The sequence below is a fragment of the Aedes aegypti genome, chromosome 2 (assembly GCF_002204515.2).
Source record: "Aedes aegypti strain LVP_AGWG chromosome 2, AaegL5.0 Primary Assembly, whole genome shotgun sequence".
Taxonomy (NCBI): Eukaryota; Metazoa; Arthropoda; class Insecta; order Diptera; family Culicidae; genus Aedes; species Aedes aegypti.
Genome location: NC_035108.1, coordinates 436804688 through 436830956, shown reverse-complemented (window position 1 = coordinate 436830956; position 26269 = coordinate 436804688). Strand labels below are relative to the sequence as shown.

General features: G+C 35.7%; 1 protein-coding gene and 1 non-coding gene across 3 annotated transcripts in view; one reads left to right on the top strand and one right to left on the bottom strand.

Annotated features, from left to right (window-relative positions):
• LOC5567018 (neuronal acetylcholine receptor subunit alpha-7) overlaps positions 1–26269 on the top strand; it is a 414734-nt gene that overhangs the window by 50583 nt on the left and 337882 nt on the right. The gene's annotated exons all lie outside the window — the stretch shown is intronic.
• On the bottom strand, positions 9593–9664 carry Trnap-agg. The gene has a single exon. It is a non-coding gene; the product is annotated as a tRNA-Pro (tRNA).

Here is a 26269-nt window from a genome sequence, read left to right as displayed (position 1 = left end):
TGCTGTACCCTAAATCTGTGAATCTATTATTAGGAAAAATCTGGAAACATAGATTTCATTCCTTCTAAGACAGCAGTGTCGAATTTAGTAGCTCTGAAGTTCATATCAATTGAACCCTTTTATTACAACATATATTTTTTCAAAGATTCATTAAGAATGAATTGATTTTTTTCTGGACTTCATATAATGGTTTAACAGGTTTTATTGTTCAGTGTTTGTATTTTGATCAGAATAAGCTGATCGAACTATTCGGTTCGTGAACCATAACAGTTAATTCGTGACATATCGCAATCGGACAGCCCCATGAATGTCACTATTTACTCTCTCGTTTGGTATGGTATGTATGAGCGTTCAAGAGCAGCAACTCTCAAAGACTACAACGCGTTGCAACGGTATCGAAACATTTTGATGTTCTGCATAAAATTGTTAAAAACTTTTATATTTTGACAAACAGTGATCGGCGCCAAACAGTGGGTGGTGTATGTCTGTCTGTTTTTTCCTTTCGTGGCTTGTTACCTTCCACGAACAATAAATATCATTCCGCCTAAACCGAAACCGTACAGGCACTATTTCTCAAACTACACTCTGAAAATAATTAAAATTAGAAAGTTTAAATGTCACACTAAATCACTATCCACCTGAGTCCAATATGGTTGTGGGTAAGCCTGCAAATGGTTTGCATTTTGCTTTTCCATAAATTAATATAAAATAAAATCGAGAGAGTAATTATTTTACTTAAAACGTGTCTGTTATAACAATATCTACTTAGCTACAATAGAATCAATAATCTACTAATTTCTGTGTTAATATAGCTCTGACTGGAAAAGTACATGCATATTGACGAACCATTTATAGTTAGTTGAAAAATCATATTTTCGTCCCACCGTTATAAGGATTAAAAGTGCAGACATAGGGAGACTTACGGCTTCGGCACCATTTGACTGTTATCGGCAATCAAATTTCAAATGTCAAATACCCATTATTTTTCTATCGAAACACACCAATGAAAATATTCAGATGATACTTGCTCTGCCAGCTTCCCGCTGACGAGATTACCGAGACGGAACAAACAATGTTGCTAGAGATGTCCTCAATTCAAATGAACAAGCCTCAAAATGCGACTGATTTGGAGCTGCCGAACAGATTCGACTGCAGCGCTTATGGGAAAGTTGCCGAAGAGAATGAAGCTGCCGGACAATAGTCACACTGACAAGAGATGTTCACAGTGTTGTAAAAGCGTTTTCAGAGAGATTTCAACAAGTCTGTCGGTGTGAATCGATAGATGATTGAGCAACGCATGAATGTAAACAAACAAACACGTAATTTGGCTGCTGATGTCCGAGAAAATTACACAAGAAGTGCGACATCGCCTTAGACTGCCGAGAATACGTACCGTAATCTCAGCAAATCGCGCGCAAAATGAGAGGAAAACACCAATCCGACTCGTTTATTTTTAAACGAAGTAATGAGTTTGGATTAAAAATAACAAAATTATCTGTTTGAAATACACACATTTTGATTTATTTTTTCAAACTATGCTGTTTTTTTTTCTCCGTGTATCGAATCTTCATTTGAAACCCGATCATTCTAAATTCAGTTTCTGCCTCAAGCACCAAAATACCACTAGTAACTTTATTTGGTCGTTAAATTCATTGAAGTTTTCAAAAGTGCCATAGCACGCAACATGCATGTTAGATTGCCAGCTTGTATGGCAATTTATTTACTTAATTTGCCACAGCATTCAACCCTATGTGTATAACAATACATATCAACGATGATCATAATACTTTTAATGCTCAAAAGAGTTATTTTTGATGGTTAAAAAAGCTATCGTATTTCCCCATCAAAGAAAAACGAAGAATTTTGTATGGATATTGCAAGCATGTTGAAAAAATCGATTTCCAACCAAATTATATCTAAAATGAAAGTCAAAATTCCATTTTGCATGCTTGGTAGATTAGATCACAAAAAAGTTCAATAAATCGTACCTTAAATTTCATGTGAACATCAATGAAATAAGTGGTTTTGACAACTTTGGCGACCTGTAGCTAAAAATTGTGCTTCTATCCGTTCCCATTTTGTAAACGGTCTCCATGTTAGACTGATCCAAATCCAAATTCTTGAGGAAATCAGCGATTTCGACCCACCGCACTGTGTTTTATTTTCTCGATTCCATGCGCTTTTTGAATAGCGCCCAAACCATTGATTTTAGCGATATAGTTTGTTCGGAGAAGTTTCTTGGTACCGTAAAATCGGGTGTAATTGATCAGACGGGTGAAATTGATCATCGTATCACACGATTTTATTTATTCGTAATGGAGCACAAATATCAATGTAAGTTGCAGTAAATGAACGTTGCTTGTCGTAACTATTGTCGAATTGTGTGTTGTGAAGTTTTTTGCATTAAAGAATGTTTATTACTATGAAAATAACGTAAAATTTCAAAATCATGCACGGTGCAGTATTGACAAACAGCTATGAACTTCTATTTATAAGCAAGGATTTGAACATGGTATAAACCTGAAAGTTTGTGAGGATGCATGAGATATATCCCCAAACCAGATTTCATCACCAAAACTCGTACCAATTTGCTCATTTGGTTGAAATAATTGAATTTCTGTTACATATCATTGAATTCCTTAGAAAATTGCATACATTTAGGCGTTTTCCGCGTAATTCTTGAAATTTAACTATTCGTTATTTATATAAATATTGCATTGTTAAGAATTTTACAAGCATATTCGTATTCAGGGAGCTCAAATTGATCATATAGAGTTGTTTTGAAAACTAACAATAATGGCATTGACAAGTGATCAATTTCACCCCGAAATGAGATCCTCTGATTTTTATTTTAGAGGTATTTGTTAACACTGAAATGACATTTGTTAGAAAATTTCGGTACATAAGTCGATGAGGCTCACCTTCGTACTTGTTATCCTGCATTTAGTTGTTTGACATTGTGAACATTAGAGAAAAGAGACTAGAAGAACCGTGAAAAATGATCAATTTCACCCGAAATTACGGTACATTAAAGCGCAACTTTTGATGCAAAAAGTTTTGTGATCAATCCACCTAGCAGTGAGATAGAAAAACTATTTTTTCAAAACATTTAGATAGACATACGGTGTCTTCGGCAAAGTTGTAGAATTGGCTATTTGAAACAACTTTGTCGAAGACACGATTTTTTAACATTTTTCATGTCATCTACAAAGTTGTTAAACATCTTAAAACGCGTGGTTTTGCTGAACATCGCACCTCTCTATCTCTTAAAATAAAAGAATTATCAGTCGAATTCGTTTTAATAAGGCTTATTTGTTTGATAGTAAAAACCCATGCAAAGACGCTTATAGACAAAAGTTTTTATCAACTTCCGAAAGGGGAGATATGGTACTTTCATGATTTGTAAGAGTTGTCTGCGCCATTTTGCGCCGAAGCCAGTTATAGAGGCCTAAACTAACCTTTAAAAAAAGAGTTATTTATGAATAACTTTGTTACTTCAAAAGATGATATGTTCAGCAAAAACACGGGTTTTTCCATGACAAACAACTTTGTAGAAAACACAAAAAATGTTAAAGATCTTGGAAAAAAGTGATGATAAAATATATGATTTTTAGGGGCCATTAACATACAACGGCATATATCTCAAAAAGAATAAGAGATAGAAAAATCATGTCTTCGACAAAGTTGTTTCAAATAGCCAATTCTACAACTTTGCCGAAGACACCATATGTCTATCTAAATGTTTTGAAAAAATAGTTTTTCTATCTCACTGCTAGGTGGATTGATCACAAAACTTTTTGCATCAAAAGTTGCGCTTTAATACACCAAGAAACATCTCCGAACAAACTATATCGCTAAAATCAATGGTTTGGGCGCTATTCGAAAAGCGCATGAAATCGAGAAAATAAAACAGTGCACTGGTTGGAAATCCGAATTTGACTTTGCTCGAAGTCATTACTCCGCTCATTTCGCTTTCGGCTGTGGCAAAAATTGTTCGATGGTCTCACCGAACAAAGTGAAACAACAGAAGATAAGACTACCTCACGGTGCTCTCCTGACCGTTATTATTAGAAAAAAAATCTCCATAAAATCTGTGCCCATCAGTCGTTTTCTATAGCTAAGCCTAATTAAAAAAATAATATTTGTGTCCGTTTTGAAATTAAGCTCTTTTGATTGTATCAGTCCACAAATTCAAACGAAATCTAAGAAATTTAAACGGGGTTTCATTAGCCGTGATTAGAATAAATATACCATCAACATTTAATTCAAAGTTGGTTTGTTTAGTTATTTTTAACCTTCGGGGGGTGTTTTGAATGAGAGTATAGATGAAATTTGAAGTTACGCCCTTTTGAAGGTGCAACCATTGAAAACACTAATATTAAATAGAATAGTTAGGCATTTCAATACCGTTAAGCATATTCGAATGTTTTCAATGGCTTTTCAAAGGCTCAAGTGCTGTAAGTTATTACGGAGCGATTTTTTTTTATTATTGTTACACAAAAAATACTGTTATAGCCCATCTAGCTACTCCTTCGGCTATTCCGGCTATTTTTGTACTGTTCCAGAACTTTAACTTCAATTGCTGAGTAATGAACTTTTAGCCAAACTATGGCACCCTATATCACTGTCAATTTTTTTTTTCCTCATCTGTAGAGCCTTTTAACCACTGCTTCCATTATTTAGGAATATTGTGGTATGACCCATATTTATTTGGTGCTCATCAAATATCCTTTCACAATTGAGATGTGATAGACATTGGTTGATGTGTCACACTGTCCCAACTGGGCACAACTCGTTTTATAAAGTCTATTACCCTATTAGGACTACCTTGCCAAATTTCCAAGGGCTCTAATAACCCTTTTCCAAATGTTAACGTTCTTTGATTAAGCAATGCTCCGCAGTTGCAGAGTAAATGCTCAGCAGTTTCGTCTTCAGCTTGACAAAAACGACACTCAGAGGATTGTATTTTTCCTATATTTTTAAGATGATACCTACTTGGGCAGTGACCGGTCATCAGGCCAGTTATTACCCTAAGATTTCCTTTATTAAGATTCAGTATAGCCCGGGCTTTAGCTAGACTGGGTTTTATGAATCTTTTCGCTTGCTTGGATGTATCCGTGGCGTTCCAATTGGATTCTACCATGGACATTTCCCAATTTTTCAGTTTCATCCTGAGAGTGCACTCAGGAATACCACAGAACGGTTCAGGGCCGACAAAGCTCGAAGCTGCACCCTGTCTTGCTAGATTGTCGGCGATTTCATTCCCCTCAATTCCACAATGGCCGGGTACCCAGTACAATGTAACTTCGTTCCTACTGGCCAATTGCTTCAAAGAAAGAATGCATTCCCACACTAACTTTGATCTACATGTGAATGCCTTTAGAGCATTCAAAGCTGCTTGACTGTCTGAGAAAATACAGATCTTTGCAAACCTATAGTTTCTTTTGAGACAAACATTTGTACAGTCAATGATGGCTTGTATTTCAGCTTGGAACACAGTGGGACTGCGCCCCATAGCAATTACCTTGCTGATACCAGGGCCGAAAACTCCAGCTCCGGTATTGTCGCCCATCTTTGACCCGTCGGTATAAAACACAATAGAACCTGCACGTAAACTTGGCCCACCAGAATCCCAAGTATAGCGGCTTGGTTTAACCACTTTAAAGGGAACATCATAGTTGGTCTTCGTTGTCATCCAATCTTCTATTGTTTTGTTATCTGAATTCAAATTGAATTCCTTGATGATTTTCATGTGACCAATCAAATCACCATCTAGTATTTTATTATAACGAATAAACTGCAAGGCATTTTTTGCAGCTTGCAGTTTAATGAATTGATGCAAAGGCAGTATATTAAGAAGGGCATCCAAGGCAACCGATGGTGTACTTTTCATTGCCCCTGTCATTGATATACAAGCAAGTCTCTGCAACTTAGCCAGCTTCTTCTGAACGGTTACCTCATTTGTCTTGGGCCACCATACCAGTGAAGCATAACTAATTTTTGGTCGGACTATTGCTGAATAAATCCAGTTTACCATATTAGGTCGCAGTCCCCAAGTTTTTCCTAGGGCTTTATTGCAGACCCATAGGGCATTAGTACCCTTACTTATGACCTTGCTCAGATGAGAGTTCCAGTTCAATTTCATATCCAAAGTAACACCAAGGTGTTTAACTTCTTCCGAAAATTGAATTTGAACTCCATTCAAAGAAGGCTGTATAAGCTTTACCTTTTTCCTTCTGGAAAAAGGCACGATAGTAGTTTTTGAAGGGTTTACGTTTAACATCTCTTTCCTACACCATTTGAGAGTAATGTTTAACGCAGTTTGCAACCGATCGGAAATCGTGTTATCAAACTTTCCACGAACTAAGATGGCCACATCGTCGGCATATCATATTACCTCAAAACCTTGATCTATTAAATTTCTAAGGAGTTCGTCTACTACAAGAGACCACAGTAAGGGCGATAACACTCCTCCTTGAGGACATCCCTTCGTAGATCTTATAGATATTTGCGCACTTCCTAGATCAGCAGAAATTGTGCGACCCTTGAGCATGGTCATAACCCATTCGATAACACTTTTATCCAAGCCCCTTGCTTCCATGGCTGAACTCATAGAGCTATAGGATGCATTATCGAATGCTCCTTCAATATCGAGAAAAGCAACCACGGCTATTTCTTTGGCTTCAAGAGATTTCTCGATTTTATTTACCAGCGACTGCAGCGCCGTAATGGTAGATTTACCTGATTGATACGCAAATTGGTATTTACAAAGAGGCATTTCAATTAAACTTGTTGACTTGATGAAGTCATCAATTATTTTTTCCATTGTCTTTAAAAGAACAGAGGAAAGGCTTATAGGTCTAAAGGCTTTGGGAGTTGTTTTATCCTTTCTTCCAGCTTTTGGAATGAAGACAACTCGAACCTTTCACATACCCGTCTCCAGTCCTTACGTTTGGCGTGCCTTAGTTCTCTGTTGTATTCTGTTAGGGCTTTTTTGTATTCAACTCAATCTAAAGTGATCTTTGCTCTATTGAACAACCGCCCGGATTTCTTCCTCAATCCTGCCAGCTTGTCATTCCACCAAGGCACATCCCTGTTTGATGACCTTTGTTGAATAGGACAGCTAGCATGATAAGATGAGACCATTTGGTCAATGATCCCATCAGAGGCATTTTCCAGTTGTGAAACAGTCGTGAACTGTTCACCGTTATACGAATTCTTATTCTTTAAATGAAAACGATAGAGATCCCAATTGGTTTTCTTCGGGTTTCTATAGCTTTCTGTTATTTCTGATCCAGCTTTAAAATCGAACCGGATTTGTTTATGATCTGACAATGATTCTTCATCAGAAACATGCCAGTTCACAATCTTCTCCGATAACAAGTCGCTACAGATCGTGAGATCAAGAACCTCTTGTCGGATAGAGTTTACAAAAGTAGGAGAATCACCTCTATTACATATGTCTATGTTGTTAGACGACATGTAGTTTAAAAGATCTTCTTCTCTTTTATTAATATCGGTGCTGCTCCAAATTGTATGATGGGCATTTGCATCGCACCCTATTATAAATTGGGCATTAATTTTCTTACAGTAGTTGACAAAATGAACGACAGAGCATGGAGGCACATCTTCAACATCTCCAGGAAAGTAAGCAGAAGCAATACATACCTCCGTTTTCCCACGGATAGTTGGCACCTCTACTTTGATCGCAACAATGTCTCTACGGATAAATTCTGTAATTGGGACAAATTTTGTGTCCCTATTTACAAGAATAGCCGTCCGTGGTTTGGACTGAGTTTCGTCGTACAAAACTCTACAACTGCTCGAAGGGCAACCAAATACCCTTCCATTATTTACCCAGGGCTCTTGAATTAGTCCCACATTGATATTTTCCTTGGTGAACCTTCTGCTGAGCACTGCTGATGCGCCCTTTGCATGATGAAGGTTCACCTGGATAATTTTGATTCGATTCATATTACATTAACATGCTCCCACTCGTATCAAGCCTCTGATTTGAGGCTAAATATGAGTAGCCGATTATTTCGGAGAAGTACAAGGTCAACTGCGCCATTGCTCCGGGTAGCACAGTAAGGGCATAATACTGTGGAGGGTGCCCTGGTACTCCACAGGCACCGTTCACGGTTAGGTTTCTTTTGACCCCCCTAACCATTCATTCCTAGGCACGGTATGCTTTTAGCCGCATGACACCATGAATTAGGGGCCACCTGTATGATGGACTTATACCACCGGAACAGGCAATCCGTAGTGTTATTTCTAGCCTTGTTGCAATCGGCTACCGACACTACACGGCTATCTAGGCTAGTCGAATATAGAAGCTGATATTGAGGATCAACTTCCATCACTGTCAATACTTTTGTGATCATTTGTAACATGCATCACTACATTAACATTTTTCACAAATTAACAATTTTACCTATGGGTTGCCCGGTCTTTTTGATTTCAAAAACTCGCAAGAGTCCTGAAAAAAATACAATATTGAAAGAATTGTACAAATCAATCAACCCATCCTCAATCCAACTCATGAAGATCAAGCGTTAATGCTTGAAATACGCTTAAGAAAAGTAGGAAATATCCGTCATTATTGGGTTGAACTCATAATCATACACTTTCAGGGCTTATTTTCACCTGACCTAAACCCTGAACTTCATTTCCCCGAATGTCATTAGCCCAAGAGTCATCAACCTAAGCGCACTATTACACAAAATCGAATATGTAATTAACTTGAATGGCATTGTCCCGTGATAATGGAATTCAAAGTAATACCATTCTAGGCACTGGATCTCGAGGTGATGGTATTTAGGTTTATGGTATTCGGGGTGATGCAGTGCAATGGATCAATGAAAAAATTCTAACATGCTTAACGATATCAGAATGCCTAATAAGTCTATTTGAAATAATTGTTTTTATCCGTTGCGCATCGAGAAGGGCTTAACTTCAAATTTATATGATCTTCTCATTTAAACTCTATCCAGAAGCATTAGAAATCAACTTTGATTCAAATTTCAATATTATATTTATTCTGATAATCACGGATAATCTGATAATTTGAATTTGTGAACTTATTCAATCAAAAGGGCGTAATATCGATTTTTTTGTTTTGATCAGTCATGCACCATAACTATAGAAAACGACTGGTGAGCACAGATTTGATGGAGATTTTTTTCTGATAATAACAGTCAGGAGAGCACTGTGTACCTGCGATGACACTTCAAATTTCTAGCTATTCAGTATCCTCCGGTAAATCCGACGTACTCAGATGAGTGCACAACAACAACTGGATTATGCATGCTTGATGAACTGCATTTCGAAAAAGCCCAATAAATTATAGTTTAACGTTAATTTTATGCCGCTGTGTTATGCTCAGCGCTTCTCTCCTAAAGCTCGAACACCGAGGTCGCATCAACGATTTCGGGTGGGGCAGAACGTCGGGTACACAGCGCGCTCGTCGCCTCAAAGTACCTATCTTTTAATCTCTTTACTAATTATGCAACAGACAAACGAGTTTCGAATGCTTTGATTTTCAATCAATGAAAGCTTACCTGTTACGAATGCAACAAAAAAGAATCCGTGTGGGCTCGTCCGGGATTTGAACCCGGGACCTCTCGCACCCTAAGCGAAAATCATACCCCTAGACCAACGAGCCCGATGTTTTGATTCAAACACACTGCCTGTCAAAAGTATGGAATCGCTTGTCCGAGTATTGCATCATTAGTATTTAATATTGCCATAATATATCCATAAATTTTATAATCACCGGTAAGGATAACTTGCTGTTATAGTTATTACTTTATGGTCTGCGTAAACATTGATCAATTCAAATTTTCAAAATTTCATTCGCACTAAAGGCAACGAGTGGAAAAATCCTATGAATTCGACCACGTGGTCCACGGACGAATCTCTACCGACACCCTCATCGCAATTTCAATCAAAAATGTTCCAAACATAACTGAAGTGAAGTAAGGCTTTCTATCTACATATGTTACTCATAATGTCCCTCATGCTGTGCTACTTAATTTTGCACACCACACGGTCGAGATGTGTTTGCTTTAGGATTTTTTTTTTCATGAAACAGAAGTGGGTCGTCGTCATGATAGAGTGAGCTGTGTAGGACAACAACAACTGTATTTCACCGACAAGCACCGACATACGTTTGGCGACTGGTATTAGATTGCGATGATAGTAGACATGAGAAGAGTTGTAAGTCCACCTTCGTGTCGAGTCGTCCGAAGGGAAACTGAGCTTGATATATGCGGGTGGCATACATGGAGATAACGAACAAAGTGGAACCTGAAAGTGAGTGATGTTTTGGGGAGTTGGGGTGAAATTGCTTAAATGGGGTTTGCTTTCTAAAAGTAGGTTATTTTTTACGAAATATCCATCATTACATGCATTTTAATTGCAAGAAAGCAAAATGTCCATCACTGCAGTGAACAAGTCTGTGATAAAAATAAAAATTTTAGCACCGTTTCCATGAATTTTGTTGAAGACAATTATGGTCATCGTTATCTGTCTCTTTGAATAATCACCACAGTTAGAAGTTTCTGACTATTGCGATTTCCTTATAAAACGCCAAATGAAGAGAGTTCTATTTTTATCGAGGGAATTTACGCATTACATTACGAACGAATAAAACTGGATACCCTACGTTAGGACAAAACCATCATCATCTTGCAGCGACAATATTCATGAAGCTTACACCAGATCCAAACTGATACACTGTATCCGTGTCTTACTCGGGGAGAAAATTTGGCTTGCGAGGAATAAATACTGGGTACGTGGCGGAGTTCCAGCCCGCATCTAGCCATGCTCCTACAAAGTTTTGCGCTTGAAATGTAGGGCGCAATTTCGCAGCAAGTTCACGAATACTGCTTGGGATTTATTGTAGAGCAGAGCTGAGCAGTTCCTACAGGAGGCGGGTGCTGATTGTTGAACCGTATTCTGGAGAATGGGGGCGGAGGCTATGAAGAAAAAGAGCTAGTGGGTGGGTGGCGTGTTGTCGTGGAAAGGTAGAATTTCGCGAAGAGAACGATTTCATGCTACTAATTATTACGATACGCCTAATTACAATGATTAATGTATTAGTGAAGCTCAACAGTTAGAATGATTTTGCGCTTTCCGGGTTAGTTTAGAACAGTGTTTCCAAAACTTTAAGGGGTTGCCGCCTCTTCAAACGTATTTTTTCTTAATTTTAATATTTGTTTAAAATTTATTGAGTGCTGAAAATCGATCAAACCATCAAGTTCACCGGTATAACATTTTAGTAATTATTATCAACAATTTTATTAAAACTAAGATTGTAAGATGAATTTGTAATTCAATTAAAAAAATGTGTTACAATGGAGGAGTTTATGAACAAGGATATTCAACAGTGGAAGGATCCCACAATTTCCAGGAATCCGTGGCTACCTTCTTACACGACATTCCGGTATTGCGAAACCGTCCCACGTCAAAAGCATCTTGTCAGAAAAACCTTTCTCCCATCTGCCTCCGGGCAGATGAAAAAGCAGCACAAAATGTAAATGAAAATGTTCCGTTAATCTGAATGGAAATTGTTCAAATATTACTAAGCTATACATTCGTCTGTTGGAACAATATTTCGCCACAAATTGAAAAATATTTTTCCATTGCTTTTCCCGGTTTTTCCTCCTCAGTTACGGGGGAAAGTAAGTGTGTTTCCGCTTCGTAAGTGGTTGAGCTGGTCCGTTTTCTTTGCAGACAATAAGAACAACCTTCATCTTCATATTTCCGACTATGGTACGTCGAAATTTCCATTTTTAACCAGTCACCCTCCGGGCAGCATCACGCACTTCCCGTGCAATATGGAAGAACAATATTTTCCTACACTTCTGCTGCTCTATCGAAGATTTCGACAGCAGTGAACTCACGCCCACCTGAGAGCGTACATTTCTACGATTCGTAGGAAACCTTACCTGGCAGATACACTACGGGGCAAAAGTTTAGATTAACTTCTTAGAAATGATCCATAGAGAGTTTCAGTTAGACGTGTAATAACAGAGATATGAACAAAACGCTTTTGCATGTTTTTAGGTTGGTGAACCCAAACTTATGCACGGTAGTGTACACCACACCTTGGCTACACATATCGTCTGGAAATGAAATTGAACCAGTGGCGCACATTTCCAGATATAGATGGAACACGTGGCGCCATGTGCGTGTGACGTCAGTTACAAATTTCACTTCGGTTGTTGCTTATTGAATTGATACACGAACAATACGGAATGTCGAATCAGTTTTGTGTGACACGGCAGGCTCCGTTACGTTTTGGGAATGTTTACTTAGCCTAATGTATTTGTTATGTCATTCTTACACAATTAGACCTATTTGCGAAATGTCTGCCACAGTGATGGATCATGCCCCGATGTAATTGAATCTGGATAGGGTGAAATAAATGTATTCGATTTTAATATAAAAGTATATGCGATACACACTATAGGAAAAAATACAATGTCGTTGCAATCTAATTAGTTTTACATGATGGTAATTTTATTATCAAAACCTCGAACTCTTTCAGCTACTGTGCAACACTCCCTCTTATTTTCGGGAATATATTTTGGATAGGCCTATACGTAGTGGTTCGGAATATTGCGTTTGCTCCACACCGTTCTAGGTTATATTTGTAGTGTCGTCTCAAAATTTTAACTCATTGAAATGAAAACTGATGCCACACAAATATTCGAACTTTGTATGGAAATTACTATAAGAAGCAACAAGTAATTCATTCCATCGATCATCATATTTGCCTACGTGTTTGTGTTTTTACAATTTGTTTCATTGAATAACGATAGCATAGCAATTCCATCTCATTGAGACATATTACATACAATTTTTGTTGGGTAACATATGAACATATGAAACATTCGTTTTTCCTAATCCTAATCGTTTCGAAATCAAATATTACTGTAATGTTTTGTTGATTACCACCTGCAACACTTGCAGCTGGGCCTGGCCACACGTCTGAGCCACATGAGATAGAAGGTACTATGTTTAATGTTGCGCTTTACTCTACTGCAGAGCGATTCCACGCCGTTTCGCAAACCCGATTAATTTTGTATTTTTTGAATCGCCTGAAAATTTGCACACAGATTTTTTATGACCAAAAATGCCATTTTGCACCTTCAGACCGCCATTTGGAACCTCGCCTTATTTTTGAGAAGGGCGTATCGGAAAATGCATGGCAAATCTTTAAAAAATTGTAACTCGAAAACGGTTTGTCCGATCGATTTGAGATCTTCTACAAAGTTGTAGGTATTGCTTAGGACTATATGGCGAAAAATATGCACGGTAAAAAAATTACAGATTATTTTTTATTTCAAAAACAAAATTTTAAAATCGATTTTCTCCAGAAACGCAGTTTTGATTTTTTTTATTTTTGGATATTTTTTAGGGGACAACTTATGTGATTTGTTGCATAATGTTTCAAAATGGAAGAATTATGGACAAAAAAGTTATGATTTTTTTTTTTAAATAACAGATTTTGAAAAAAAAAGCGAAATAGAGGAAAACAATATTTTTTTATGTGATTATTTGAAAGTACAGAAAAATTGCAATCGAAAAGTACTTAATTAAATTTTTTCTAGGCTGCATCAATTTCGAGATATTCTCATTTTTTTATATAATTTTCAAATAAAAAAAGTAAAATAGGCCCTTTTCAAACAAAAAAATTATTTTACTATTTTACTTTTTTTTTTATTTCAAAAACAAAATTTTAAAATCGATTTTCTCCAGAAACGCAGTTTTGATTTTTTTTTATTTTTGGATATGTTTTAGGGGACAACTTATGTGATTTATTGCACAATGTTTCAAAATGGAAGAATTATGGACAAAAAAGTTATGATTTTTTAAAAAATAACAGATTTTGAAAAAAAAAATCGAAATAGAGGAAAACAATAATTTTTTATGTGATTATTTGAAAGTACAGAAAAATTGCAATCGAAAAGTACTTAATTAAATTTTTTCTAGGTTGCATCAATTTCGAGATATTCTCATATCTATATAAAATTTTCAAATAAAAAAAGTAAAATAGGCCCTTTTCAAACAAAAAAAATATTTTACTATTTTATTTTTTTTATTTGAAAATTTTATATTTATTATCTATTTCGATTATTTTTTCGAAATCTGTTAATTTTTAAAAAATCATAACTTTTTTGTCCATAATTCTTCCATTTTGAAACATTGTGCAATAAATCACATAAGTTGTCCCTTTAAACATATCCAAAAATAAAAAAAAATCAAAACTGCGTTTCTGGAGAAAATCGATTTTAAAATTTTGTTTTTGAAATAAAAAATAATCTGTAATTTTTTCGTGTTTCTCCATTCCAGAAATATGTTATTTTGATTGAGTGAATCGTAGCTGAATTGTATATCGTTTGATCAAACCCTATATACTAAAGTATTTAAAAAAGTATGCACGGTAAAAAATATAAACGATATTTTCAAATGAAAATTTGAAGCTAATAGTTCTTAAAAACCGCAACATTGATGTTTTTAATTTTTGGATATATTTTGCGGTTGTAGGTAGTTTAGGACTATTTGGAAAAAATATGCACGGTAACAACAACTTATGTGATTTATTGCACAATGTTTCATAATGGAAGAATTATGGACAAAAAAGTTATAATTTTATAAAATATTACAAATTTTGAAAAAATCGAAATAAAGGAAAACATTTTTTATGTGTTTATTTTATAGCGTTAGCGTTAGCGTAGTTACGGTATACTTCGTAGATTGGATACTAGCAATATTTATGTTTTTTTTTTTTTGATAATCTCATCTAGACTACTTTCAAGAACAAAGCTTGGGAGTGAGCCTTGATCCAATCTTAAATAAGAGTATCAAAACCATAAATATAACTATTCCCGGCCACGCCCATCTTTACCGTAACTTGGGATAGGGAAAGGAAATGTTGATGTAGCACTTACTTAACGAGAGGCCTCCGACTCAGTGACACCCTCATAAGTGCTACGGAGTTGGGGGTTGGGAGGCATAATTAGGTCAGGATTCACCTGAAAAGCTGGTGATAACTCCAGAGTATGTGATGTTTAATTGTTTTGTTTTTAAGTTAATCTTTTTAATGCCGGCAATCAGAAGAAAGCAAAATGTTTTTATTTATAGTTTAAACAATATTATACCGCAACGAAAAAAAACCGATCACGCGTTGAACGGTAGTATCTTTCTGCTCGTTAAAAAGCAGAACCGATTCCCTCAGGGTCATCGGATTGTTCCGAGCACAAAAAGAAAAACATCCAGGCGAACCGAAAAAAAAACCGTACACCAAAAACATCGTATGAGCACCTACAACGGATGGACAACTTCACGAAACACACTGGTCGAAAAAGCAATTGTACAAATAAACCACACAAAAAAAAAAAAAAAAAAAAAAACCAAACACCGTCAGTTTTGTTTACCGAAAAATTATGGCGCACTCCGAAAATCAAATATTCGTAACATCCAGAATAAGTTATGGTTTTTACTATACCGGAACGAACTCACCAAATTCCTGTAGTCTCCTGAAAAATGTGTCGCCGGTTCCGCTTCCTCTGAAAACGGCACTGTCTGCTCCGCAAAGGCTAAACTGAGCTTTAAATATTCCTATACTTCCATCGGTTTACAAACTAAACTTAGAAACAGACAAAATTAAATCCGGGTGGCGTAGTACCACCAAACCACCAGCGGAATTATGTAGGTACGCCGAACGCAAAAAAAAGGGTGCCAGCAGTTCAAAACACAAACGTCCGCGGCACAGCCTACTGCGATCCTCTGTTCTTCACGAAGCACTACCCAGCTAGACGCTCCAAAACAGGAAAAAAAATTCTCCGGCGACGAAAACACGCGTGAAACCGTGAGCAAAATCTATCGGACGACGCAAAACCGAACTGTCCTGCTTGGGCTTCCATTTTTTATGTGTTTATTTTATAGTACAGAAAAAGCATTGGAAGAGTACTTAAGTAAAATTTTTCTAGGTTGCATCAATTTCGATATACTCATACTTATATAAAATTTTCAAATAAAAAAAGAAAAATAGGCCCTTTTCAAACATATTTCGTGTTTCTCCATTCAGGAAAATTTTATTTTGATACCAACAATACAAACAAAATAAACAAAAAAAAAAACAAAATAAGAAAAATAAAAAACAAAAAAAAACAAACTCCTGCTCCATGGTTGTATGATCTTGCCGCGATGAGAGGGCTTTACCCATTAGCCGGGCTTAGCCCTGGAGACCAAAGGTACACCGTTGTGATAGAATCACATTTTAAATGCCACGTTTAGATTTACCGTGTATATCTCGGAAGTGATGCATCTCAGCTAAATTTTACTTGAGTGTTTTTCGATAGAAATTTTTCATATTTAAAAATATATAGTTATTTTTCTGTACTCAAAAAAAAAAAACGCACCAAAAATATCGTTTTACATAAATTTGTTTTATTTATTTTTTTAAATAATTTATTTTTTATCCAAAAATTTTCCGTTTTGAGGCATTTTGCAAGAAATTACAAACAATATGCTGCAAAACATATCCAAAAATTAAAAACATCAATGTTGCGGTTTTTAAGAACTATTAGCTTCAAGTTTTCATTTGAAAATATCGTTTATATTTTTTTTACCGTGCATACTTTTTTAAATACTTTAGTATATAGGTTTTGATCAAACAATAAACAATTCAGCTACGATTCACTCAATCAAAATAAAATATTTCTGGAATGGAGAAACACGAAATATGTTTGAAAAGGGCCTATTTTACTTTTTTTTTATTTGAAAATTTTATATAGATATGAGTATATCTCGAAATTGATGCAACCTAGAAAAAATTTAATTAAGTACTTTTCTGCCCATAACTGCAAAACAGTCACATTCGACATTTTTGACAAAATGGAGTTAATACCATGGAGAGTCATCAAATGAAAAATACTTTTGATCAACTTACTGAAATCTGTTAGATTGTTCTAGAAAATTCGAAAAAAATACCAAGTTGTTTTGTCACATTGGTAATTATAACCGCATAACAGTCACATTAAGATTATAAATGAGCCTCGTAATGTGATAGCTATGAAATTTCTATCTGAATTATTTACTGACAATTCACCTAGTATGCGATATGAGTTGTACAAAATATCAGCCTAAAATAAGCATTTTTGAGTTCCTGTTAATTTTTAGAAATTTTAGTTTCCCCCCATACTGCCATAAAATGCACACTTAGTATTCCATTTACTCAATGCCTACTTTTGTCGAATGTTACAAATATGCAGTTATGGGCAGTTTTCGATTGCAATTTTTCTGTACTTTCAAATAATCACATAAAAAATTATTGTTTTCCTCTATTTCAATTTTTTTTTTTCAAAATCTGTAATTTTTTAAAAAATCATAACTTTTTTGTCCATAATTCTTCCATTTTGAAACATTGTGCAATAAATCACATAAGTTGTCCCTAAAACATATCCAAAAATAAAAAAAATCAAAACTGCGTTTCTGGAGAAAATCGATTTTAAAATTTTGTTTTTGCAATAAAAAATAATCTGTAACTTTTTATTACCGTGAATATTACACAAAATCGATCAATTTTGATCCCAGAGAGCCACAATTCAAGTTTCGGTGAAATGAAATGAGTGAGTGAGTGAGTGCGAATCATTTCGCCGAAACTTGAATTGCGGCCCACCGAGATCGAATCTGTCGGATCCCATGTGCAACACTCAAGCCCAACCGCCCCCCCCCCTCCATCTCAGGAATACAACGCACAGTTATAACAGTTCATGACTTCACAATTCGAATTTCGGGGAAATGAGTCTGGTCAACATTGTTGGCCGGTAGAGTGCCGAAGTTGACACAGTAATTCCCAGTTGGAGGATGGCTTCCGGTTTACTGGCGCTTCGACGACTCAAGCTGGTGGTACGCTCGAACTTCTCAGAATTGCCTCCGACGGTGGATCCATCCTACACGTTGAGGCGTCCGATTTGAAAACGGTCTTCAGCAAAGTTGTAGCTGAGGAATGTATCTCACAGTATCAATGTAGCTCTAATCCTCAAGAGCAATGGGCAAAAACTATGACGGATTGAATGAATTGCTTGCTTTTCCCATAGTAATTCTCATATAAACTTCAATGGACTTGTGCAGTCTCATTTTTCATCCAAATCAGTTCAAATTTTGGGAGGCCACTCAGAATTTGATCTAGAATCGAATGAGCAGTGCGGAGCAAAAACGATTTTTTGAACCACTCTAGTAGATATCCTCGATATCGCCCTCTTGACGAAGTGCCTCAACGAATAGTTCCTTTGTAAAGGCTTTCGTCTTTCACTAGCTATTCTTCCCATTGTTGGCGCAGGGTTCCGTTGACCGATGCGGTTGCGAATCGCTTGATGGTCGCTATCAGTGTACCCCTCACAAACTCCAATGCAGGACTGCAAAACGTAACGTAAATGATAAATTCCCTTCCGTTTTTTTCTGAAATGCGCAGGATATATGCTCTTGCGTTGGTCACTCTGCTTCCTCCAACCATAGCCCAGCCATTGAAGTTTAATGCAATTAGTATCGGCTTCCTTCGGTATTTATGCCATCCAATTGCCACTTTGCCTATCTCCAATACCTTTTCGCAGTGGTCATCGGCAGAATGATTCGCTGCCTGTGTTCGTCCATACACCTTCCTCAATCGGATCGCCATTTGCACGTCGCCTAAGTTTCACTGTGACTTACCACAGCTCTTCTTCTGATGTTCCTCCCCAAGGCACTTCGCCGCTACTACCTTCGGCTTTAGTGTAACTACATTCAACTCACTGCACTCAGGATTCTTTGGTACTGCGTCTTTTGTTGCTGCTATAACTGTTACTGTACTTACTCCTGTTGCTATTGTTGCTACTGTTGCGATTGGTTCTACTACTGCTATCATCGTTGGTGGTGACCTCAGTGAACGCTATCTGATGGTAGTTTATTCAATTGCGAAATAGGTCTTTAAAAAATCAAAAAGTTTTTGACTAATTTCCAACATTTTAAAAGCTACCCTCGTATATTCCTTTATGAATCTTACTCCTTGATGAATAAAGTATTATTTCTAAAATAACGTCATTTAAAGACACGACACGTTAATGCTCTCAGTGGGCGATTTGCCCTTTGACAGATTTGTGATGTATTGCGTCAGAAATTCTTCTGTGCTTTTTTTTTCTGGAAGTTATGGATTATACATGAATTATAAACATAAAGTGTTTTCGAAATAGGGGCCCAGATAGCCGTAACGGTAAACGCGCAGCTATTCAGCAAGACCAAGCTGAGGGTCGTGGGTTCGAATCCCACCAGTCGAGGATCTTTTCGGGTTGGAAACTTTCTCGACTCCCAGGGCATAGAGTATCATCGTACTGCCACACGATATACAAATGCAAAAATGGTCGATTGGCAAAGAAAGCTCTTAGTTAATAACTCTGGAAGTGCTCATAAGAACACTAAGCTGAGAAGCAGGCTTTGTCCCAGTTGGGACGTAACGCTGTTATCTCAGCTAAGGCTTATAAAAACGGTTAATATTGAGAAGAAAAGAATTAAAGCTTTTCAACTATACAAATAAAAATATGTGTTTCTTACTTGGTATATTGATCTTTTCATAAAAATAATAGCTCGTGTATTCTCTTTTTCATTATGCTTTTCTACTTTATCAAATAAGGTTGATAGTTAGGAAAAATGTCATTGTTTTTCTATGAAATTTAGTGGTTTTCATCAAATTCTACGTACATTTCGGGAATCCCAGGATTCCCGGGATGTCAGACATAAATTCCCGGGAAATCCCTAAATTTGTCAAATCCCGGGATTTCTTGTCCCGGGATGTCCCGGGATGGACACTCTAATAATATCAAAATGGATTCTTATGGAGAGATTTTTTTCAATTCATTAGATAGGTTTGAATTCAGGTAATCACAGTGGGATTCCGTTTTTGGCAACAAAGTTGAAATTTTCAGTTGCCAAAAACGGAACCGTGCCAAAATCGGAACCCATATTTCAAATTTTATTTTTCAAATATTGGTTTTGAAAGCATCATTACAATGTTAATACATCATTTTTATGGAATCATAAGGCGTTGAGACTTCGAAAAGGATCACTTCGAAGCATTTTCCCGGAGGGTTATACTATGCTATGAATCTATAGCTCCGTAATTTAAACCGTAATTTAAAACCAATAATCGCATAAGTGACTTTTATTGAAGAACTGGATATTTTCTTAAAACTATGAAAGAAAACGAACAAAAAATGTTTTCTTTTAAAGACGTATTTGCGAATCAAAAGCGATGGGTATTGCAAAACGGCATAACCTTTTTTTTCTAATTAAATGAACATTTAAAATCAGTTTAACTTTTGGACTTTAGCGTAAAATTTGAAAAATTCGGTTAGTTTAGAATTGCTCCTTCAATTTATGTTTCTAATAAAGTGAAGCATTTTATAATTAATGGTTGACAGTATCAAAAGGGCAAACATAAACATGAGAAGATGCATAAATGTCTTGTAATTGTGTAGAATTTAAGGTGAAGATGAATCGAAGCCAAAGTTCAAATTTTCAAGAGCATGGATCTGGAGAAGCAAACATCCGTTTGAGCGAAAAACCTAATCGAATGCTTACCACCAGCTAGTGATCAATCGATTAAGTTTTCAGCTTAAACGGATGTTTGGTTCTTCAGATCCGTGCTCTTGAAAATTTGAAGATTTGCTTCGATGCATCTTCACCTTAATTTTTACTTGAAATAATTTTTAATTCAGCTAGATATATGTTTTACACCTGCCTTATGAAATCAATTGAAATTTACAGGAACATGTTATGAAACCTCAAGAACCTTATAGGAATCTTCAGGTTCTCATAAGAAATCTACAGAAAAAACGCTTGAGATCTGAAGCATCTTGCCAAGCATCCGTAGGATCTCGCAGAGCGTTCTCAGGATCTTGCTAAGGATTTTGCTTTGAGTTAACATCTTGGAAGTCCGCTGCGATGTTGCCGAAAATTCTCAAGTCTCCGATGAAGAAATTTAAAAGTTTATTATTATTAGGCTACCACTAGCACACCTCAAATTCCTCTGGGAACCTTTTCAAAATCCTCAAGCTTTCGCCGAAAATATTAAAAATACTGCTAGAAATTCACATTATCCCGCTTAAAATTTATAGGACGCCCTAGAGTTTATTAGGAATCACCAGATTTTGGACATAATCCTCCATAACCAGTGATACACTCTAAAGATCCCTCAAGAAGCTCTCAGTGTCCACTTGGAATCTGAATTCGTTAAAATATCTGAAAAGTCCCACAAGAACGAAGAATCCCTTAAGGATTCTTCAGGGTACAGTTAGGAAACTCATAGACTCAGCTCATGGTGTTGTTGAGACCCGTATCCTTGATTAACAATCTTGTACAGAATTCTGGATAGTTTCTTAACAAATCTAACGCCTTATAGAGTCTATAGAAACGTCTATAGAGAACGTAGCTTTAAATAGTTGACGCAGAAAGATCAATATACACACCAATACCACAGACAAAAAGTTAAAACACTCTCAGTCGTATTTATCGCACGCTTCAATGGTATTATTGAAAATAAATTGTAGTTTGAACTGTATTCGCAGTTGTCATGTTATTTAATGAAATTAAAAAAAGTTATGATACACGACATTTTGCTGTACATATTTGTATCTATTATTGCGGTGTGTTTTAACATACGCAATGTATGTAAATCCATAATAATAAAGACAGTGAGACAAAATTTATGATTGTAACTCTGTGTGAGTCATCAAATTTTCGTTGCTCTTATGTCGGTGCTGTCGCTTTGTTCGAACAAGCTGTTCCAAATCTGAAGAACAGTGTTTTTTTTATTGTATCACCTACTGGCAGACTCAAGTGGGCTGGTCACTTAATATGAGTGCCTTTGAAAAGAGGTTGGTCTTAAGTTGAGATACTGGTGGAGATTATTGGTGTCATGAAACGTTGCCTATGTATGACCAATGACCATTCTGAAGTAAATAAACGCGTACATGAGTCCTTAGTAGTTGGTGAGATTTGGGGAAACATCGACAAAAATGGAGATCTGGAATGTAATCGGTGTGGAGTTGACATGCTTTTCAAGTGACTAAAGCAACAGACCCGATAATATTTACAAATATTTACAAATTTTAATGGCATTGAAAAATGTTGCCAAAAACGGATCCATTTTGTTGCCAAAATCGGGGGGTGCCAAAATCGGAGCATGCCAAAAACGGAGCATGCCAAAAACGGAATCCCACTGTATTCACCTCTAGAGAAAAGATTATAAATTATCACTTATCTGTTATTGTCCCATTTTATTTTTACTTCATTTTTTACTACGTATGACGCTTTCTTGAGGAACTTCGTTCAAAAACCTTTTCATACTCCAAAAAGTAACATTTTAGAGAATTCAAGAACAATGGTAAATTCTAGAAATTTTGAAAAATTGCATAATTTTTCAAAAGAAATATAGTAGTTTTTTAATATAATTTTTTGGTGAAATTATCCAATAAGATTCTTTAGAAGTTATTTCAAAACTTTTTTATGTGTGATAATCGAGAAATCTGATATAATTTGCTTATAGATATGGAGTGATTCGTGGAGTAATTTGTAAAGCAATCTTTCAATAATTATAATGAATGCTCCCATGGAGTAGTTTTCGAAAATGAAGAGTGGATACATTTCTAGGCGTTATTTATGGGAGAATCCCGGGAATAAAATTTGGAAAAAAATATGGAGTTTTTTCTAGAACCTAAAAGAATACCTGATGTAATTACTGGTTAATTTTTAGAAGTAGATAAGCATGGATCGCAAAATCTTTAAGTAAATCTCTTGGACAGAGAGAAATAAACTCTGGGAAAAACTTGAATGAACATCTGGGGATTTTTTGAAAGAATCCTAGGACGACATCCCATGGGATGCAATAATATAATTCTCTAAAGAAATCTCTGAACAATTTGCTCGGGAAATTTTAGAGTATTTTCACGGAAGAGTTTATGAAACAACTTTATAGGAATGTTTGATTTTTGGAGAGGGTTTAAGGATAATTATAATTAAGGAATAAAGGAATTTGGGAAGCAACATCAAGATTTTTGAGAAGTCTTAATAAACTCTCAGAAATTTTTTTGCGAAAAAAATGCTGATAGATCTGCGGAGAACTTCTCTGAGAAATCGCTAAGAATATTTTGCCATTTAAATCATGTATAACTTCTTATTGAAAAAAAAACTTGTTGAATATTATGAGGAATCCATAGAATACCACCAGGAAGAATTATTTAGTTTTTTGCAGGAAGTCGTGAACCATTTTTTATTGCGATTTTTTCAACCAATCCTTTGAAGAATTTTGTGTCTGTTTGTATGTGGCCCCACCTCAAGTTAATTATTATTATCAGAAACTTAGCTAACACTGTGTATTTTTGATCATTCAGTTATTAACTACAGTAAAATAATATCGATTTATATTATATTCATTGCTTAAAATAATAAAGATTGCATGTCATGTAAACTTCATTTATGCGGTGTAAACATGACGTCATTTAAATACAAGTTCAAAATCATGTAAAAATGTTTTATATGCCCTATAATCACACAGGATCTTGCTGGATTACATGACATATAATGGAAAAATCCACGATATTCCACGCTCCAATTATGTATATTATATGTTCCTCGTGCAAAACTTGGGAAATGGGTTATTATCTCATTAGATGCGAAATTACCTCACCTCCGTTACAATTTGATTTGATCAGATTTGATGAATGCTGTAAACTGCGAGAGATATGTAATAAATTTACTTTTGATGATCAATAAAAAAACCTATAAAAGTGTGCAGTCAGAGTGGACCAAGTGCTTATTACCGTAACAGCAAAAATTATTAGCGCGCTGAGAAATGCGAGAAAATGAAATTGCAACAATTTCTGTGCAGAGAGAGCGAACCAATAAACTGATTGATTATTGCATTTTTTGAGTCAATTTCAGAGTCTGATAGAAATTAATGGTAGTTCTATGGTGTATGTATGGCATGTCCTAGGACCCGCTTATTAGACCAGCATATTTTGGTCGGTACTCAAGATTTTCACTTGTGCCACTCTGAATGAAGGCATATTTGAATATTTCTGATCTTCAATGTCCTGACCCTGCAAAATCTTAATTTTCAAGCTATTGTAATGCCAATGATTTCGGTATTGACTATATGGATTATTGAAGAAATTACGATACTGGTGTCGAAGAGTCTTGATAATCTGTTTATTTTAGAGATATGCACCCAATTTGGCCATGCAAGCATTAAATGATTGTTATTTTCCAAGAAACTGTTCAGTCAAAGTGATCGAGCTCACTGACATCAAAAAATCGTTCTATTGGAGGTTTGGATTATGATTTTTCATGATTATCACTTCACATTATATTGTTTGAAAGTAACACAAAGATGTGCAGAAATATTGAGCCAAAATTTAAACGAGTTGAAAAATTACAGACCGTACGATTTTAAACCCATTTTTGTCAAAATATCAATAATGTCACTTGGTCCACTCTGACTTAACGCTGACCATATGTCTCAGAAATTTACACGATTCGTTCGAACTGTGTTGGGTGTTCACACGTCTAAATTCCAACAAATATCAAGTCCAGACGGCTAGTGTTGAGTGAAACTTTCTAGTTTTTAGGTTACGCTTGACATTAATATGTATTTTAACTAAAGTGGCGTATTGATATGCTCGTTAACCCTCGTTCTGTCGCTGATTCTGTGTACACGGAGCGAGGTATTCCAACCTATTTTCATACAAAGTACAACAGCACAAACACTGCAATTTTAGTATGACCAGAACAAAGAGAGAGATGGTTTGTAGGTTCTCAAAATGTTCAGCAAAGTTTCTTGTGTTGGTTATCATTAGCAAATGTTGTTAACGTGACATAATAGGGAGCCAGATCCTATTCTAAGCAGTTTTCATATTCTTGGGTTGTTTTTGAAAGCTAGTGAGTACGTACTTGATCACAATATGCGTTGCATTGAAATGCTTCCGATTGCAGAGTAAACCCCACCATGCCAAAGTGAATCGTGAAAGTGTCCAAATAGCCCTGCAACTTATGGTCTTTATCAGGAAGAGTTATTATTACTCAGTAGGGCATATTATTATTATACTTTTGATGTTCTCTTCTGATCGGAAAGTGTACTATAGGGTATGCTTTCTGATGTGCATGCAGAGTAATAGTCTATTTTTTGAGAGGATTATTGATGTTAAGGTGAAGATAAATCGAAGCCAAACCTCAAATATTCAAGAGCACGGATCTGGAAAACCAAACATTTATCTGACCTGAAAATTTAATCGGTTGGTCACTCGCTGGTGGTGACCAATCGATTAAGTTTTCAGCACAAACGAGTGTTCGGTTCTCCAGATTTGTGCTTTTGAAAATTTGAGGTTTGGCTTCGATTCATCTTTACCTTAAGCTGCCAGTGTTAGGTCAGGTGAATAAGTCTGATGTTTCTTAACCCTCTAATACCCAACCCCGCCTTTAGACGGGGTACACTTTGGAATTTTGTGTATTTTTTCGTAGCTCGGAAATCAAAATTATTTTATTTTTGGCTTAAACCTTGACTCATAACACGCATATAAGAAAAGTTTTTTATGACTTTTGAAACTTCGTTGTATTTTTGAAAATTGTTCGAAAAATTGTTTTCTTATATAACCTATAAATGCCCGTGGCTAATTTAACGTGTAATATAAAAAATCATACCTTTTATATTTTCCTACGATCGACCTATCACAAAAGAAGAGCCTGGTGGTATCAAAATAATTTCAAACCTGTTTTTTTCCGTTAGTTACACGGAAACTACAATACGCTCCGAAAAAAAAATTGAAAATTCAATATTTTTAAAAGTACCGCAAAAATCTATTTTTTTATTATTGCCAAAAATCAACAACCAGAAAAGGCTTCAAGAAAAAATGAAAAAAGCTAGAGATGTTCAAAGATAAAAATTATAAAAATCAAAAACCAAAATTCAAAAATTCACGAATGAAAATAAATGATTGCCCAGAAAGTGTTTAGAACGATTTTAGATAACGAAAAATAATTTTTAAATCGAAAATAAAAATTTGGGTATTAGAGGGTTAAGTATTTTAAGATGAATGTTCAGAGAGATAACGAAAATCTCAATAGATAAACGTTTTTCGAAGATGGTTCACAACGCAGATTTTTATATTTCGTTTTCCTCCATCTGCCATGGAAAGATCCAATCAATTTCATGAATATTTTTCATTCCAAT